At 45.1% G+C, this 19348-nt stretch overlaps 2 long non-coding RNA genes across 4 annotated transcripts in view; one reads left to right on the forward strand and one right to left on the reverse strand.

Moving 5' to 3' along the window:
* LOC138844064 (uncharacterized) overlaps positions 1-14210 on the reverse strand; it is an 87443-nt gene extending 73233 nt beyond the window's left edge. For both annotated transcript variants that reach the window (XR_016214182.1, XR_016214183.1), the window contains exon 1: positions 14072-14210. This is a non-coding gene — a long non-coding RNA (uncharacterized LOC138844064). The remainder of the gene's footprint in view (positions 1-14071) is intronic.
* Positions 14211-14431: 221 nt separating this feature from the next.
* LOC103349284 (uncharacterized) overlaps positions 14432-19348 on the forward strand; it is a 75567-nt gene continuing 70650 nt past the window's right edge. Inside the window, exon 1 of one of the 2 annotated variants that reach the window (XR_011379460.2) lies at positions 14432-14540. This is a non-coding gene — a long non-coding RNA (uncharacterized LOC103349284). The remainder of the gene's footprint in view (positions 14541-19348) is intronic. The other variant, XR_016214184.1, reaches the window with a different exon arrangement.

The raw sequence follows: 19348 nt of genomic DNA on the forward strand, positions 1-19348 counted from the left end.
CATAGTGGCTTGACCAGTTTGCATTCCCACCAACAGTGGGTTAGTGTCCCTTTTTCCCCACATCCTCGCCAGCATCTGTTGTTGGTAGATTTCTGTATGTGAGCCATTCTAACAGGGGTGAGGTGAAACCTCATTGTGGTTTTGATTTGCATTTCCCTGATTGCTAGTGACCTTGAACATTTTTTCATGTGCCTGTTGGCCATTTGGATTTCCTCTTTTGAAAAATGTCTATTGAAGTCCTTGGCCCATCTCTTAAGTGGGTTGTTGGTTTTGTTTTTGTGGAGTTTCTTGATCTCTTTGTAGATTCTGGTTATTAACCCTTTATCTGTTGCATAGTTTGCAAATATTTTTTCCCATTCTGTCGGTTGTCTCTTCACTCTCCTGACTGTTTCTTTTGCAGTACAGAAACTTCTCAATTTGATGCAATCCCAATAGTTGATTTTGGCTTTGACTGTCTGTGCCTCCCGGGTCTTTTCCAGAAATTCTTTGCCTGTGCCAATATCTTGAAGGGTTTCTCCAATGTTCTCTAATAACTTAATGGTGTCAGGACGAAGATTTAGGTCTTTAATCCACGTTGAGTGGATTTTTGTGTAAGGTGTAAGGTAGGGGTCTTGCTTCATGCTTCTGCACGTGGAAATCCAGTTTTCCCAGCACCATTTATTGAATAGACTGTCCTTACTCCAGGGATTGGTTTTAGATCCTTGATCAAATATAAGTTGGCTGTAGATGTTTGGGTTGATTTCTGGTGTTTCAATTCTGTTCCATTGGTCTATCCATCTGTTTCTGTACCAGTACCATGCTGTTTTGATTACAACTGCCCTGTAGTATGTCCTGAAGTCTGGTATTGTGATGCCTCCGGCTTTGTTTTTGTTGTACAAGATTGCTTTAGCTATTCGAGGTTTCTTGTGCCTCCATATGAATTTCAGCATCATTTTTTCTAGATCTGCGAAGAATGTCTTTGGTATCTTGATTGGGATTGCATTGAATCTATAAATTGCTTTTGGGAGAATGGACATTTTGATGATGTTGATTCTTCCAATCCATGAGCATGGAAGATTTTTCCATTTTTTGGTATCCTCTTCTATTTCTTTCTTTAAGGTTTTGTAATTTTCATCGTAGAGATCTTTAACGTCCTTGGTTAAGTTTATTCCAAGGTATTTGATTGTTTTTGTAGCTATTGTGAATGGGATTGACCTTAGCAGCTCTTTCTCAGTCATGGCATTGCTTGTGTATACAAAGGCTGTTGATTTTTGTGCATTGATTTTATATCCTGCCACTTTGCCAAACTCCTCTATGAGTTCCAATAGTCTCTTAGTAGAGTTCTTTGGATCCTCTAAGTACAGAATCATATCGTCTGCAAAGAGGGATAGTTTGACTTCTTCCTTCTTGATTTGTATTCCTTTGATTTCTTTTTCTTGTCTGATGGCTCTGGCTAAAACTTCCAGAACTATGTTAAATAGCAGTGGTGAGAGTGGGCATCCCTGCCTGGTGCCAGATTTCAGTGGAAATGCTTCCAACTTTTCCCCATTCAATAGGATGCTGGCTGTGGGTTTTTTATAAATTGCTTTGATTATATTGAGGAATGTTCCTTCTATACCCAATTTGCTTAGAGTTTTCATCATGAAAGGGTGTTGAATTTTATCAAATGCTTTCTCTGCATCAATTGAGATAATCATATGGTTTTTCTTCTGCAGTCTGTTAATGTGGTGAATCACATTGATTGATTTGCGAATGTTGAACCATCCCTGCATACCAGGGATGAATCCCACTTGGTCTGGGTGGATGATTTTCCTGATGTGTTGTTGTATTCTATTGGCCAGAATTTTATTGAGGATTTTTGCGTCTATGTTCATCAGGGATATTGGTCTGTAATTTTCTTTCAGTGCTGCATCTTTCTCTGGCTTAGGGATTAAGGTGATGCTGGCTTCATAGAAAGAATTTGGGAGGATTCCCTCTTTTTCGATTGTTCTGAATAGTTTGAGAAGAAATGGGATTAGTTGTTCTTTAAATGTCTGGTAGAATTCAGCGGTGAATCCATCTGGTCCTGGGCTTTTCTTTGTTGGGAGGGCCTTTATTACTGTTTCAATTTCTGTTTCAGTTATGGGTCTATTTAGGTTTTCGATGTCTTCATGGTTCAATTTAGGTAGGTTGCATGTGTCCAGGAATCTATCCATTTCTGATAGGTTTTCCTGTTTGCTGGCGTACAGGTCCTTGTAGTAATTTCTGATGATTCTTTTTATTTCTGTGGTGTCTGTTGTTACGTTTCCTTTTTCATCTCTGATTTTATTGATTTGGGTCTTTTCTCTTCTTTTTTTAGTTAGTTGGGCCAATGGGGTGTCAATTTTGTTTATTTTTTCAAAAAACCAGCTTCTCGCTTGGCTGATTTTTTGTAATGTTTTTTTGGATTCAATCCTATTAATTTCTTCTCTGGTTTTAATTATTTCTCTTCTCCTACTAGATTTGGGTTTGGTTTGCTGCAGTTTTTCTAGGTCCTTGAGGTGCGCTGAAAGCTCATTTATTTGGTGTCTTTCCAATTTCTTGATATAGGCACCTATTGCTATAAATTTGCCTCTCAATACTGCTTTTGCTGTATCCCATAAGTTTTGATATGTTGTGTTGTTGTCTTCATTTACTTCCAGAAAGTTTTTGATTTCTCTTTTGATTTCTTGAATGACCCAGCGTTCATTCAGGAGCATGTTGTTCAGTCTCCATGTGTTTGCATACTTTCTGGGGTTTCCTGAGTTGCTAATTTCCAGCTTCATCCCGCTGTGGTCTGAGAAGCTGCATGGTATGATTCTAATTCTTTTAAATTTGCTGAGACTTGCTTTATGGCCTAGTATGTGGTCAATCCTAGAGAAGGTTCCATGCGCTGCTGAGAAGAATGTGAAGTCTGTAGATGTAGGGTTGAAAGTTCTGTATATATCTGTTAGATCCATTTGGGCTATAGTGTCATTTAAATCTGCTGTTTCCTTGTTGATCTTCTGTCCGGATGATCTGTCTATTTCTGAGAGTGGAGTATTGAAGTCCCCCAGTACTATTGTATTGGAATCTAAATCTCCCTTTAAGTCCCTTAACATATCTTTTAAATAGACCGGTGCCCTGTAATTAGGTGCATATACATTTATAATAGTTACATCTTCCTGTTGAATTGAACCCTTAATCATTATATAGTGTCCCTCTTTGTCTCTCTTAACAGTTTTTGTATTAAAGTTTATTTTGTCTGATATTAATATGGCTACACCTGCTTTTTTTTGGTTTCTGTTGGCATGGAATATCTTTTTCCAACCTTTCACTTTCAGTCTGCATGCCTCTTTATTAGAGAGATGTGTTTCTTGTAGGCAACAAATAGTTGGGTTGTGTTCTGTGAGCCAGTCAGCTAAACGGTGTCTTTTAACTGAAGAATTCAGACCATTAATGTTCAATGTGACTATTGATACGTAGTGACTTTGCCCTGCCATTTTCCCGGAAATATTTTCTAGTATATGCTTTGAGCTTCCCATGCTCTTTTACTGGTAGGTGTTCTTCCTTTCCCTTCTTTCATATTGATGGCCGTGTTTCTGTGTTTCTGAGTGTAGCACATCTTTAAGTATCTTTTGCAGGGCCGGACGAGTGGCCACAAAGTCTTTCAATTTCTGTTTGCTATGAAAGGTCTTTATTTCACCTTCATTCACAAATGAGAGCTTGGCAGGATATAATATTCTGGGCTGGCAATTTTTCTCTCTTAGCACCTGTGCTATGTCTCACCATTCCCTCCTAGCCTGTAGTGTTTCTGATGAGAAGTCTGCTGTGAGTCTGATTGGAGATCCTCTGAGAGTAATCTGACGTTTCTCTCTTGCACATTTTAGGATCTTTTCTTTATGTTTCACTGTGGAGAGTTTAATTACCCCGTGTCGTGGTGAGGATCTCTTTTGGTCATGTTTATTGGGGGTTCTATGAGCTTCCTGTACTAGGATATCTCTGTCCTTCTCCAAACCTGGAAAGTTCTCTGCTAGTATCTCACTAAAAAGGCCTTCCAATCCTTTCTCTCTCTCCATGCCTTCAGGAACTCCTAGAACTCGAATGTTGGTTTTTTTGATAGTATCCTGTAGATTCCCAACAATATTTTTCAGGTTTCTAATTTCCTCTTCTTTTCTTTGGTTTGACTGTATGTTTTCCTGTGCTCTATCTTCTAAGTCCGATATTCTCTCTTCTGCTTCACCCATTCTGTTTTTAAGGCTTTCTAATGTGTTTGTCATTTGATCTATTGAGCTCTTCATTTCATTTTGATTTCTCTTCACTATAACACTTTCCTGTTCTACTAGTTTCTGAGTTTCATTTTGACTCTTCCTTAAAATTTCGTTTTCACGAGAGAGATTTTCAATCTTGTCCATTAAGGATTTCTGTAGTTCAAGGATTTGCTTTTGAAAACTTCTAAATGTTCTTATCATAAATTTTTTGAAATCCGTATCTTGCATTTCTTCTATCTCATCATCTTCATACTCTTGGCTTGGGGTGTTTTGCTTATTTGGAGGCATCATAGTGTCATCGTTGATCTTGCTCCCTCTATTTCTGTGTTTGTTACTCGGCATAGTTAATTCTTCTTGCGTCACTGTGCGTTTTTTTTTTCTTTCTTTTTTTTTTTTTTTATTATTTATACTGTGTCCGTGTTAAGTGGACTGCCTGCTGTTGGAGGAGCCTTGGAGGCTTGAGATGGGTGCGGCCTGAGAGCTCTGCCTGGTTCTTCCAGGTTAAGGGTGTGCAAAGGTGACACCCTCAGGTTATGCGTGGTAAATCTCTCTCTTTTTATTTATTTATTTATTTTATTTATTCAGGGGGTAAGTAACACCGCAGGGCATGGCTGTGCAGAATTGATGGTATTTAGCTTCCAGTCTTTGGCTCCTCTGGACTCCCACTGGGTTGCCTAGGCTACTGAATTGTAGTGACTCAGTTCCTTAGCTCTCCCCCATTGATATGTAAATCCAGAGCGCAGGCCTGCTCTTTGTCTCTTGGGAATTCTAGTCTTGCAGCCTTGCAACCTTTGCAAGGTTAGGGGGAAGAGAAACCCCGAAGCTTTTTTTTTTTCCTTCTTTCCGGTAGTGAGTTTGCTGCACTTTCCGGCCCCCCTCTAGATTCTGACCCCCGTTTCCCCACCAATGTCTCGGGTTATTGAGCTCACCTCCCCTTCCAGCGCCGATGTGTGGAGCGTCCCAAGTCTCCCCGCTGTTGTCTGTGTGGCATGCACTCCCCTTGGAGCACTGGGGCTTCTGCGGCTCCGTCCCGCAACTTGGCTTCCGCGCGGTGGGCGACCTTGTTCTCCCAGTAGGTCCTCCGATTCACGATTCCCGTGCAATTTTTTCCTGGTTCTTTTTTCTGTGGCTACCGTAACTCCCCTTTTATTAAACTAAATTTTCCCGGACTATCGGTGCGCACCCTCACTATTCCGCCATCTTGGCTCCCTCTCCTTGTTCTATTAATATATAGTCCAAGGCCTAATGAAGAAACTACTTCGGACAGTGTGTCCACTGATTGAAGCAGTTGCTTTAAAGCGGAGGCTGCCCACTGGAGCTGGGGGTCTGTGCCACTCAGACATAGGTTGAATGCTGTGGCTGGAAAGCTTGTCTCTCGACTGGCTGGTATATCCCCCACCAACAGCTTCTTGTGCTGCATGTGTGACCTTGTGGCTTTAAATCACACCTTCACGGTGGTTGCAATTTTTCACCCAGAGCTAGCAAAACAGGGGGATGAGTCCCTAAGGAGATACACAGTCTCCAGGAGACTCCCACTATCTCCATGAGCCCTAAGCCGATTGATCAACATATGTATGTGAAACCCCCTATCCAATGGACACCCCCAGCAGGAAAACCCAATGAACAGATAGTAATATCTTAAAAATTCGAGACACTTCCTCTCCTCTCAGACCAGAAGCTTTTCTGTTGCTTGCTAGTCAAATGAAAGTTTCTTTTCTGTCAAATAAATGTTTCTACCTCTTTGTAAATTATTTCTTATTTCTATACTAAGCTGAGGAAAAGAATCCACGAAATCCCCTCCCCTGCTACTGTTCCCCCTCCTCCGTGACTGGTAACAAAAGCTGGCCTGAAGTATAGGCCAAATGACTGAAAGCTATGACCAGGTTTTTAATGATTTTTTCAATCATTATAGCAAGAACTCACTAAGGAGTTTTTCTGACAATATCAGGTTTCCAGAAAGAGTCAAAAGAGGAGGTAGGTACAATATGTCTGCCTTAAAGTGCAACATTCTTGATGTGACTAAAGCAAAAGCTTTAGTTATCTTTTTGCTTTTTAAAGAAGTCGCAGGATCAAGCAGATATACCTTTTGAGTTCACTTGCAAAGGCTCAGGATGCAGAATCCTTGACAAATGCACCCAGCTTGGGATGCCCTGTGATTTCACTGAGGTAGGCACGCTCAGTAGCACCTGATAAGATCCCTTCCATTTAGGCTGCAGCTGGTCTGAAGGGGATCCTTCCTTCCGAGTTTTTAATAAGACCAAATCTCCTGGGGAAACAGGCTGCTCATTAGTCTCAGGATCTGGCATTGGGAGAACTTTATTACCACACTTCATCAGAGCCTTCCATACCTGGCCTAAATTGTTAATATATTCTATCTGATTTGAAACTCTGAATTAAAGTTAGTACACAGTGACTCCTGTCTTTAATTTAACAATTAACACTCTTATACCTAAGAGTGTTTTTATGTATGACGTCAGTGTTCACCTGAGGCTCTTGACATGAGCTGCCTGAGCTGTAGAAGCCTTTTGAATCTGCAAACTCCATCAGTACTTAGATAAGGCCATGAGCAAAGTGGAAATTCTATCCTCCCTTCAGAGAAGAGTACATCTTTCTTTTTTAAAGAATTTTATTATTTATTTGAAAGGCAGAGTTACAGAGGCAGAGAGAGAAAGAAAGAGACAGAGAGAAAGATAGAGAGAGGTCCTCTATTCACTGGTTTACTCCCCAGATGGCTGCAACGTCTGGAGCAGAGCCGACCCAGAGCCAGGAGCCAGGATCTTCTTCTGGTTCTCCCACACAAGGGCAGGGGCCCAAGGACTTGGGCCATCTTCCACTGCTTTCCCAGGCCTAACAGAGAGTTGGATTGGAAATGAAGCAGCCGGGACTTGAACCGGTGCCCATATGGGATGCTGGCACTGCAAGCAGCATCTGCAATTGGCATTGCAGGTGGCAGGCCCCTGTACATCCTTCTTTGATGACCACTTCTTTCCACTGGGATCTCACCCACAGAGATCCTTCATGTAAGGGCACTTTTTGTACTACTGTCCTGGCTTTCCATGCCTAAAATGCTTTCGTGGACTTTTCAGCTAGACCATAATGCCTTATAGGCCGACTATGAAGTCACTGAATGCTACTTAAAGTGATTCCCATTCTGTAAGCCTACTGAATGGACTGCTTCCCATGTTGGAGCATTCACTCCTCTTTAATCCTATCATAATTACTAAAAGCTTAGTCCTATTTATATGGTCACTAAAACTTAATCCTATTTGTGTTGTCACTAAACACCTTTTTTCCATTCAGCTTAAGGGGATTTGAAATCCCATGGCGAGTTTTCAAATTATACTCTTAGAAGTCCACAGGAAAGTATGCAGAACAATACTTTACAATCTCTTTATAAGACCTGAGAAGATTAAAAAAAATACAATTTTCCAGGAGCTTTAATTATCCTTAATTATGTGTGTTGGATACATTGCATTAACTAAAATTGTGACACCTAGAGTCTCCATTTGTACAGAAACTGGATTCCATTATTTTACCCAGTCCACTGAAGGGGCTCCCAATCTCGGGAGGCCAAAAGGAAGGCTAACTTGTCCCATATGAAATCTTGGAAGGCTCACTGTGCCTAGGAATAGAATCCCAGGAGGCCAAGAGAACCAGTGTAGAGCCAAAATTAAAAAAAAAAATTAAAATAGTAAGCCAGCATTAAAGCTGAACTAGCATATAGCCAAAATTAGAAATTAAAATAATAAGGGCCAGTGCTGTGGCATAGCAGGTAAATTAGTGCCAGTTTCCCATACGGGCACTTGTTCAAGTCCCAGCTGCACCACTTATGATCCAGCTCTCTAATGTGGCCTGGGAAAGCAGTAGAAAATGGCCCAAGTGTTTGGGCCCCTGCACCCACTTGGGAGACCCAGAAGAAGATCCTGGTTCCTGGCTTCACATTGGCTCAGCTCTGGCCATTGTAGCCATCTGGGGAGTGAACTGGTGGATGGAAGATATCTCTTTCTCTCTCTGCCTCTGCCTCTCCGTAGCTCTCTTTCAAATAAATAAATATTTTAAAAAAATTAAAATAATAAACAAGCACTGAAGCCAAGATAACAAGCTACAATTAAAAAAAAACATAATAAAATGTCACTCTGCTAATCAGGCATGTAGCATGTGGCCAGCCATGGGGGCTGCCAAGTTAGGGTGCAGTCTGTTGCTCATATTCTGGTAAGAGCTGAAGTCCCTATGGGGGCTGCCATCTTGGCAATCTCGTGTCCTTCATGGGGGTTGCAATCTTGGAAACCATGTGTTTCTGATGGAGGCTGCCATCTTGGGAAGGAAGCCCCATCCCTCCATGGCAGGAAGCAGAGCCTTCACATGCTTAAAGTTCCGCTTTCCTGATGGTAAAGTTGCTAGGTAACAGGACCTGCTCCCAACCTGAAATTACCAATTGGAAACCATGCCTGGTTTGAAAATCAAAGAACCTGAGGTAGACCAAAATTTTGGTAGTGTTTAAACACATCCATGAAACTTAAAAATTTTTTAAGTTTTCCTCATAAAAAATATGTAAATTAGCCTTAATAGCTTGGAAACTTCCAGACATCGATAAACTTTCTCAAACTGGCCCTCTGATAGCATGTTTCTCTCACCTTTCTGCTGAGATTCCATTAATGCTAACATACCATTCTCCTGAAACTACCAAAACAAGAAGTGCACACACACACACACACACATCAGTCCTTGCATTTTTACAGTCTCTTCCCAAAACCACGAGCACTGAGAGAAAGCCAAAAACTGCCTGAGCTCTGTCGTTCATAACCAAAGTCATCTGAAGCGAAACCCTGTGCATTTGTTCAGGCACATTTCTGAGAGAGACGAAACTGCATGTCTAAAACCACAAAAGCCGAGAGAAGAGAGGCTGGGAGGCACAAAGATTTTCAGAACTTGGAAACCATGTGAAGCCATTTGAAAGTCTCCTCCCATGTTGCTTGTTTTTAAACAGATTAAACAAATATCTAGTCCCTTTAGGGTCACCAAATGTTATTGGATAACTTTAAGCCAAAATTAATATTTCAGGTTCTTGTCTCAAGCTTAGAGAAACATTCTAAGCTCAGGAACAAATGAGACAGGCAACATGGTAAAGCACAGAATTTATTTGCAGAGTGAGAAAAATACACAGAATGCAAGGAATTTATTAAGGGAGAGGGGCCTAAGAAGGGTAAATGGGAAATTCCAGAATCTCAGAGGGCAGACCAGGGGCTACGTGTAGGAATCTGCAGGCTGGAGTCTCATGGGCAGGAATGACAGGAAAAACTGTGGTGCCCAAGAGTCACATGGAAGAGCAGGGGCAAACCCAGGTTGCTCACACTTCTTATTCACTTCAAAAAGTGTAGTGGTTATGAAGTCTGATTGACAGGTTGGTGGACAGAGGTTGTATCAGTTAGGGGCAAGGAGTGCCTGGTCTCCAGCTTATGAATCTAATTAATCTAATCCTATCTCCTTGGTTGGGTTCCATATCAGCAGCAGGTGGGAGACGCTGAAAAAAAATCAAGGAGTGTACAGATGAACTCAGGAGTCATCATGGAAACTCATCTGCTCTGAAGACTGTCATGGATGTTTTACAATCTCTGTTTCTTTCTTCTTCTTCTTTTTTTTTTTTTGACAGGCAGAGTTAGACAGTGAGAGAGACAGAGAGAAAGGTCTCCCTTCCATTGTTTCACCCTCCAAATGGCCCCTACGGCTGGCACACTGTGCCGATACGAAGCCAGGAGCCAGGTGCTTCTTCCTGGTCTCCCATGTGGGTGCAGGGCCCAAGCACTTGGACCATCCTCCACTGACTTCCCAGCCCACAGCAGAGAGCTGGACTGGAAGAGGAGCAACCAGGACAGACCCCGGCACCCCAACCAGGGACTAGAACCCGGGGTGCCAGCACCGCAGGTGGAGGATTAGCCTAGTGAGCCACGGTGCCGGGCATTTTTTAAAAAAGATTTTTATTTATTTATTTATTTGACAGGTAGAGTTACAGACAGTGAGACAGAGACAGAGAGAAAGGTCTTTCTTCCATTGGTTCACCCCCCAAATGGCCACCACAGCTGGAGCTATGCTGATCTGAAGCCAGGAGCCAGGTGCTTCTTCCTGGTCTCCCATGTGGGTGCAGGGGCCCAAGCACTTGGGCCATCCTCCACTGCCTTCCCGGGCCACAGCAGAGAGCTGGACTGGAAGAGGAGCAATTGGGGCTAAAACCTGGTGCACATATGGGATGTTGGCACGGCAGGCGGAGGATTAACCTAGTGCGCCACCGTGCCAGCCCCACAACCTCAGTTCCTAATCGATCTATGCAGTCTGGATCACTAAATGGGATAAGCCAAAAGAAAGCAAGCTTGTTTTCAGTGATTTTCTTCTACCAAGTATGCCAAACATTGAATTATTTCCAGAATAAAACAATTGCAGACCTGCACTGATATAACAGGCAATTGTATATGGCTGAGCATCTTCCAGGAGTTCTCAGATGTACTGTGCTTTCCCTACTTCCTTCCAAGATGACATCTGGATACACAAGATTGGATCCCTGTTGTCCTGGCACTATGACATGGGAGACTTCCTGTACATATGTGCTTTGTGGTTTGCTGCTGTATGCTGAGGTGTAGTTGTTGCTGGCTTAACTCTGAGGCTCAGGTGGTACCTGCTCCTGAAGGCTGAGGGTGAGAGGCCTTGCTGGAATTTACCTGGTTAGGCCATGCTGCCAACAAACCCATGGTCAGTTCTTGATGATGCTGTAGCCTCCCTGACTCGAGTCCTCTTTGATTTCTAGCCTGAGCAGTTAAAGCCATGACACCCATGGATATGTTTACTCTGCCCAGTCAACTTGATTTTCAATTCAGAGCTGGATCTCTCACTTCACTTCTGTGCCCCATTTAGATAAGCTATGGGGCATTCAAGATATGCTAAATGGGGAAAGAGGGCACTGGATGGTTCTGCCCTGGCCGTTTGAGCTCTACCTAGTTCCTGTCCCAGAACTACACATATAACCCTAGCCAACTAAAAGCAGACATGGTAGTTCAATAGTGAAATAGCAACTATTTGGCAAAGAATAGTAATTATTCAGCCCCTACACAGTGCTCTCCCCAAATGACAATGGATGCCAAGTTAAACCTATCCTCTACCACATATCTGATCCCTCAGGAGCTTCTATCCCAAGTGAAGTGTCTGGACCACTGTCGCATTACCTGCTTTACAATTCATTTCCAGTCCTTCCTACTATCCCAAGTCCTTACTTCCTTTTCTGGCCCCATGGGAAGTCAGTATTCATTGATTTTCTTAGTTAGACTTCACCTTCCCTGGCTTTTCTGAAGTCAGAGCTATGTATGGAGATTGCTGCCTGCCAGGATTTTCTGGAAAGAAAGGAATGAAAAAGAGGACTTCTTTCCAGAATCATTTCTGCGTTTAAAATCTGCACATTTAGTAAAAACATGTTTGACAAAACTTTGCCATGTAACTTGTCTACCCTTTCAAGAGTGAACGGTGGCTGGCGCCGCAGCTCACTTGGCTAATCCTCTGCCTGCAGCACCAGCACTCCAGGTTCTAGTCCTGGTTGGAGCTCCGGTTCTGTCCCAGTTGCTCCTCTTCCAGTCCAGCTCTCTGCTGTGGGCCGGGAAGGCAGTGGAGGATGGCCCAATTGCTTGGGCCCTGCACCGGCATGGGAGACCAGGAGGAGGCACCTGGCTCCTGGCTTCAGATCAGTGCAACATGCCGGCTGTAGTGGCCATTTGGGGGGTAAACCAACGGAAGGAAGACCTTTCTCTTTGTCTCTCTCTCTCTCTCACTGTCTAACTCAGCCTGTCAAAAAAAAAAAAAAGTAAATGGTGACCGGTGCCATGGTTCATTTGGTTAATCCTCTGCCTGTGGCGCCGGCATCACATATGGGCGCGGGGGTGTAGTCCTGGTTGTTCCTCTTCCAGTCCAGCTCTCTGCTGTGGCCTGGGATGGCAGTGGAGGATGGCCCAAGTGCTTGGGCACCTGCACCTGCTTTTGAGAGCAGGAGGAAGCACCTGGCTCCTGGCTTTGGATCAGTGTAGTTCCAGCCGTAGCAGCCATCTGGGGGGTGAACCAATGAAGGAAGATCTTTCTCTCTGTCTAACTCTATCTGTCATATAAAAAAAGGAAAGTATGCTATCTCAAAAGTAACCGCATAAGGAAGAAAGGAAGGAGGAGAGAGGGAGGGAAGCATCATGTTCTTAGAACTGTATATCTTAAATACATAATTCTGTTCTCTTTATGTTAATAAAAAAACAGAAGAAAAACAAGAGTTTTTCTTCCAAAATGAGAATTGGTATTCTTTCAACAATCTGGATAACTCTTTAACAACACTGGCAAGAGTTACAACACAGGGGAATCCAAAAGGACCCACGATTTCCATTATAGCAAGTAGATATCCACAGGGAGCTCATATATAATATTTCATTCAAGACAGTAGAAGCAACACTTTTCCAGACATGAGTAGCATGACAGAAGAAAATTAGATGTGAAATCCTCTTAGCAATCTTCCCTGGTCCCAATCTGAAATCTTTCCTGGTGTCTGACCGCAGAGAACACACATCAGATTCACACTTGTTCCTGAAGCCGACTGTCCAGGGGGATGAGGGCCTGGGGTTATGGCACAGAGCATTCTGGTTTTGGCTGCCAGTGGAGCTCTCTCAGATTTCTCAAGTGTGGGCCTCTTGAAAGGTACAAAAACTATGGTATACGAAGTGGGTAGCAACGGGCTCTGAGGCCAAGGATTAGGAGAAGGCCGTCCTGATTCTTAACTCACCTCCTAAGAGGAAGACATTCTAGTTTCATAATAAAGTCAGAAAAAGGAAGAAATTGATTCAGATGCCCAGAAAACTAGGTTTTACCTGAACCTCACAACTCTGCCACCACAGGCCCTTCAGGACAGGCAAGCAAACTGAGGAGCAAGGAGGCACCAGGAGCCTATGTGGGTGGCCAGTAGCCTGGAGCTCAGGAGATCCAGGCAAACACCCCACCACAGACAGAAGAGGCTCAGCTCATAGCTCAAACATTTGTCAATCACTCAGGTCAGCTGGGCCACCTGCCCTCCCCAAACGCCCTCACACTCCAGGCCACAGCATTCTCTTGCAGGCTACAGGCCTAAGAACACCATGCGAATATGCACAGGAGCTAGCTGCTGGCCCCAGGGTCAGGACTTAGCCACTGACTGCCAGGCTGTGTCCAACACTGGGAGCCTGGCAGCATGTGCAGGATGAGGCCTGGTGCACTCTCCCCCTTGCATAACCTCAACAACCCACACAGAATCTTGACTACCAGCCACAGTCTGCTTCCCCGGGATGCCTGGACTCCACACCACACCACTCTTTGGGGCCCTGCCTACAACGTCCGTGCAACCCAGGAGGAGACCCTTTAGCCCGTGGGCATGATGGCAGGCCAGGGAGAGCGGTGACACTGGAGTTCTGCACTTCATCATTAAGTCACAAGGAGCAAGAGCTGGGCTTCAGGAAAAGACTATGTACAGCAAACCGAAGTCCAGAGCAGAAGCACCAACAATGGGAACTTTCCATCTCTGCAGATCTGAAGGCCCAACTACGGGGAGCCTGGAAATTAACTTCCCACACCGCTCAGCTGAAGAGAAGCAGTGGCCAGGGCTGCGGACCCCACCCGGTTCCTAGCCCCTTGGGGGGGTCTTCAGACTTGAGGGCCCTGAGTTCTAGGATCCAATTTCACCACGATCTTCCAAGAAGGAACCGAAGAATCCAGCTACTGACCTCTAGGGTCATCCCCACCCAGCTCCTGACGCCTCTGCCAACCAGGGCTTTGCCCCTATCCCCTGCCCATCAGGCCCATACCTGCTGCTCTAGAACACGCTCTGTTGCACTGGGCTTTGAGGTGACGCTGTTTCCTCAGTGTCCTCCAGGCTGTGCTCAAACGCAGGGCGTCCTCAGGGAGCGCAAGTGCTCAAAGGCGCCCGCCCAACAGAGACCCGCTCCAGCAGCGGTGAGAAGGGTGCTGCTCCAGTGTGTAGGGCGCAGCGGTGAGAAGCGCGCTGCTCCAGTGTGTAGGGCGAAGGGCACAGCTCTGTCCAGGCAGCCAGAGGCCCAGGAGCGCTTGGCTTCCTTCTGTGCCTTAACCGCCGCGCTGCCCCATCCAGCGCTGTGGTGGCGCCCACCTGCATCACTTACGGAGGCGCCGCCACGCCACGCCACGCCACGCCACGCCACGCCACGCCACGCCACGCCACGCCACGCCACGCCGTCAGATAGCTCGGCATGCTCGCGTTCGGCCGCCGGCGGTTGAAACGCGTTGAATCCCATGGAGGTAAGGAAAGTACCACTCCAGATTACAGCACTCCCTGTAGGTCAGGGGAAGACGGAGGACGTCCTCTCTGTCATCAGTACTCATGTTCTTGGCCGGCGGCGCGGCTCACTAGGCTAATCCTCCGCCTAGCGGCGCCGGCACCCCGGGTTCTAGTCCCTGTTGGGGCGCCGGATTCTGTCCCGGTTGCCCCTCTTCCAGGCCAGCTCTCTGCTGTGGCCCAGGAGTGCAGTGGAGGATGGCCCAAGTCCTTGGGTCCTACACCTCATGGGCGACCAGGAGAAGCACCTGGCTCCTGCCATCAGATCAGCGCGGTGCGCTGGCCGCAGTGCGCGGGCCGCGGCGGCCATTGGAGGGTGAACCAACGGCAAAGGAAGACCTTTCTCTCTGTCTGTCTCTCTCACTGTCCACTTTGCCTGTCAGGAAAAACAAAACAAAACAAACAAACAAAAAAAACAAAAGTACTCATGTTCTGTGTACTGTGGAAGGGGTAGTACTGTGCACGGTAAAGAGTCATGGTCGGGATGGAAGAGGTCATTCTGTAGTTGTCAGTTCAGGAGTTAGACCAGCACTTGTTCATTTTTTTTATGATTTATTTATTTGAATGGGAGGGAGGGAGGGAGAGAGAGAGAAGGAAAAAAAGGGGGAGGTGTCTTCTATCTGCCGTTTCCTTCCTCACGTGGCCCCAGTGGCCAGATGTAGGCCTGGCCAAAGCCAAGAGCTTCTTCCTGGTCTTCCAGATGGCCTGGATCCAAACACTTGGGCCATCTTCTACTGCTTTTCCCTGCCATTAGGAGGAAGCTGGATGGGAAGGGGTGCATCTGGGACATGAACCAGCATCTATATGTGATGCTGGCATTACAGGTGGCATCCTTACCCTTTATGCCACAACACGAGCTCCCAGATTGTTCTTTTTGCTCATGGGGAACTTACCTCCTTTCTATCTGTAGCTGGCCAAGTCTTGCTCCGTATGCTCTTATATAACCAATTTATATTTTGCTGTGGTATTAAATGTAATGATAGCAGTCCTAGTATAAGTTTTTCCCCTTTCAGTATGTTTCTTGATATTTTTATACATGGCCTCGATTATGATGAGAGACATTCCTTTTATACCTAATATTTTCAGGGCTTTTGTCATTAATTCTTAAATTTTATCAAATAACTTTTCTGTGTCTGTTGGGATAATTGCGTGTTTTTATCCTTCATATGTTGATATCGTTTAGATCACTGATTGATTTGTATATTTTAAGCAGTCCTTGCCTTGCTGTTGTGAGTCCCAGCTGCAGTATATCAGCCATGACTAGGCTGGCCGCAGAGTGCTCTCTTGTCCCTCTGTGCAGCTATTCTGTCGGCGGCAGCCAGGATGAATCTGTGGAAACAGAACTTGTATCTTGGGAATCCACTCAACCCAGTCAACAAGCATGAATACTCCTTTCTCTCAGTAAAGGCTTATATCCTAGTGTGCTTATAGGTGTTGCCCCCATTATAGCTTTTCTGCATGTCATGTCCATGACCATTCTCTAATACACTGAGCACACGTCTAACTCAGAGTCTTGGCTATTCTTATCGCTGTGCCACTTGTCCCCCGCTGAATCAACATGACTGCTCCTTCACTCAGAGATCACTTCCTCACTGAGCCTTCCCCAGCCATGCGGTCTACAGACTCACACTCTCTTTCCAAGCTTTATTTTCCTTAGCATCTGACACTGCCTAACATAGTAATTAATAAGGTTTCATTACTATAATGAACTTCCTGAGAAAACTGAATGTATGAGAAGAAAAGGTTTATTTAGCTCAGAGTCTGGAGGTTCAAGACTGGGTGGCCTCATTGGTTTGGTTTCTAGGGTTTTGGATGAATGGCAGTGGTGGAGCATGCGGCTTGGACAGCAGAATGATCACATCCCACTGAGAGCTGAGCTGGGCCCAGTTCCCACGAGGCTCACTGAATCAACACAATGATTGGATTAAATTCTATCCTCTTAGTACCATTATCCTATGCCTTTGGGTATTACAAGTCTGCATGAGTTTGTGAACCACATCTTGCTCAAACTATAGCACATACATATTGTACTTTTAATTTGCATTATTTTCCTTCCCATGCTAGAATGGAGGCACCATGAAGACGGTGTTGTGTGTGTATGCTTGTGTGTTTGTGTCTGTTTTGTGCATGTGTGTCTCTGTGTGTGGGATGTGTCTACTTTGTGCCTTTCATACAGGGCATGCTCTGTGCTTTGTTGGGTAAACAAGTGCAGATGCGTTATGACTTCAGGAGCCAAATGTCATATCCATTTTTTAAAAAGATTTATTTATTTATTTACTTGACAGGTAGAGTTACAGACAGTGAGAGAGAGACAGAGAAAGGTCTTCCATCTGATGGTTCACCCTCAAATGGCCACAATGGCCAGAGCTACACTGATCCAAAGCCAGGAGTCAGGTGCCTCTTTCTGGTCTCCCACACAGGTGCAGGGGCCCAAGCACTTGGGCCATCCTCTACTGCCTTCCCAGGCCACAGCAGAGAGCTGGACTGGAAGAGAAGCAACCAGGACTAGAACCCGGCGCCCACATAGGATGCCAGAGCTGTAGGCAGAGGTATAACGTCGTGTGCCATGGCACCGGCCCCCGTCATCTCCATTTTGTAGGTGAGATTGACATTCTGTAAGCTTAAGAAGTGCAGATCCAAATCAAATTCAGATCTCCCAATTTCATGATCTGCATGTTTTCATTTCATCAGTAATACCCTGGGACTGAGTCAGGCCCCATGTTTTAGAGTGCTCTCCTGAGATCCTCCTCTGGCTGCACACTTTACCATGCAAATGAATGGAGGAGCCATCTGGAGTTTGTGGTCCATCCTTCATGCCTCACCCCCAGGCACCCATGACTCTGGAACTCCCTGCTCAAATGGTCCTGAGTTGGGTGACAAGATCAGCATTGGCTTCTCCCAGGGGTCTTTTTCTACTGAAGGAGTGTGTAGGAGTGAGGGAGGAATGCAACACTGGTGCAGGAAATGTTCTGTCTCCTGGCTAATTGGGTTCATATGTCTTCATTTTATTGTAATTACAGATATTTAATTTAGTGTATATGTATGTCACAATAAAAAGTGTTGAATGTATCATCGAGTGAGGGAAAGTGATTTGGTTGTTGAGATCATGCATATTAAGAGTAGGGTCAATGAAACCAATTGTAATGTTACACAAGTGGTTATTTGGGACTTGGTAATACTGCTGGAGTCTCATACAGGTTTGCAAAAGGTGCTGCGGTGAAGGTAGTCTACTCTGGAAAGCTGCTCAACAACCCTAGGAGTGGCTCTGGTCATGACAGAGAAAATGATGATGCATAAAAAACAGCCTCAACCTTTTTTTCATAAAATGACAGAAAAAGTGCTTTTTATATAATGTTGTATCTGATTTTAACTATGTGTGTGTGTGATTGATTAACATTATTCTGATTTCAGACACATTCTCATTGACATATGTGGCAGGGTAGAAATGCTTACAACTGGAATGGAATTTTTCCTTTTCTGTCCCATATTGCAGTTCACACACTGGTCTCCAGAGTAGAAATATAACGATCAGCTCATCAAAGAATAAGGTACTGGGGGCCGAGGTTGTGGCATGTCAGATAGCACTGATGCCTGTAATGCTAGCATCCCGTATAGGTGCTGGTTCATGTCCTGGGTGCCCCACTTCCAATCCAGCTCCCTGCTAATGGCCTGGGAAAAGCAGTGGAAGATTGACCATATGTATGGGCCCCTGCCACCCATATGGGAGACCCAGATGAAGCTCCTGGCTTCAGCCTGACCAACACTGAATATTGCAGCCTTCTAGGGAAGAAACCAGTGGATGGAAACTCTCACTATCTCCCTGTTGCTGTAACTCTGACTTTCAAAACAAATAAGTCTTTTTTAAAAAAATCAGGTACTGTTGTTTGACCACATGGAATAAAAAACAAAAGCATGGAGTAACTCAGCTACCCCTGTGCACAGGGTCCTGGCCAATAATTTCTCCTGAGACAGAGCAGCCGATTTTAGTGGAAAAGTATTCCACCCCAGAGGATGCTTTGGGACACGTCTGACCCTGCCCTGTCCTGGAACACAGATCATACTATATCCACGCTACTCCTAGACACCCCAAGCAATCTGCATAGCAGTGACAAACTGAACACAGTGTGTTGGCAGGAAGTGGAAGCTCTGATCAAAAAGTTGACTCAAGGCCAGGTACAAGGTGAGAGGCTGGTGAGATGCAAGCCAAGCACCCCAATTCTTGGTTTTGGAATCAATTCTGGTGCTTCTTTTGTTGCAGACCAAGAGGTCAGTATGAGCTGAGCAGATGCAGAGAGGGCTTTCCCCTTCTGATATTGCCTGCATCCTGTATTTTCAGGATGCAGCTTCTCAAGGGGTCCTGAAACAAGGCCCATGTTGTGCTAGAGGGGCATTAGGAGACCAAGAGCCATCTGGTGAGCCTGGGCACCAGGTAGGAACACTGTCATGCTGGAATACCTGTACCTGGAGAGATGCACATTGTACATTGGGCACTGAGGGTTGGCATTTGTATGCTGTTCCAGCACCCTGGGTGTGGGAGAGAAAAATTCAGGGGCCCCTTCTCAGAGACTCATTGTCTGAATTTCCTAGATTGACGTAAAGCAGTGGCCAGTTAGTCACTCTCTCAAGATGTTTCGCTTGGTTTAGCTCAGCCGAGCATGCTACTGGAGTGTATTGGGGAGAGGGCCAGGATCCTGCTGCACACCCAGCTGTGCACAGGCAGGCCCTGCCTCCAACAAAGAATCATCGTGTCCAGAGTTTCAGTGGAGGCACT

The sequence above is a fragment of the Oryctolagus cuniculus genome, chromosome 10 (assembly GCF_051225735.1).
Source record: "Oryctolagus cuniculus isolate XC-2025 breed Fujian yellow rabbit chromosome 10, ASM5122573v1, whole genome shotgun sequence".
Taxonomy (NCBI): Eukaryota; Metazoa; Chordata; class Mammalia; order Lagomorpha; family Leporidae; genus Oryctolagus; species Oryctolagus cuniculus.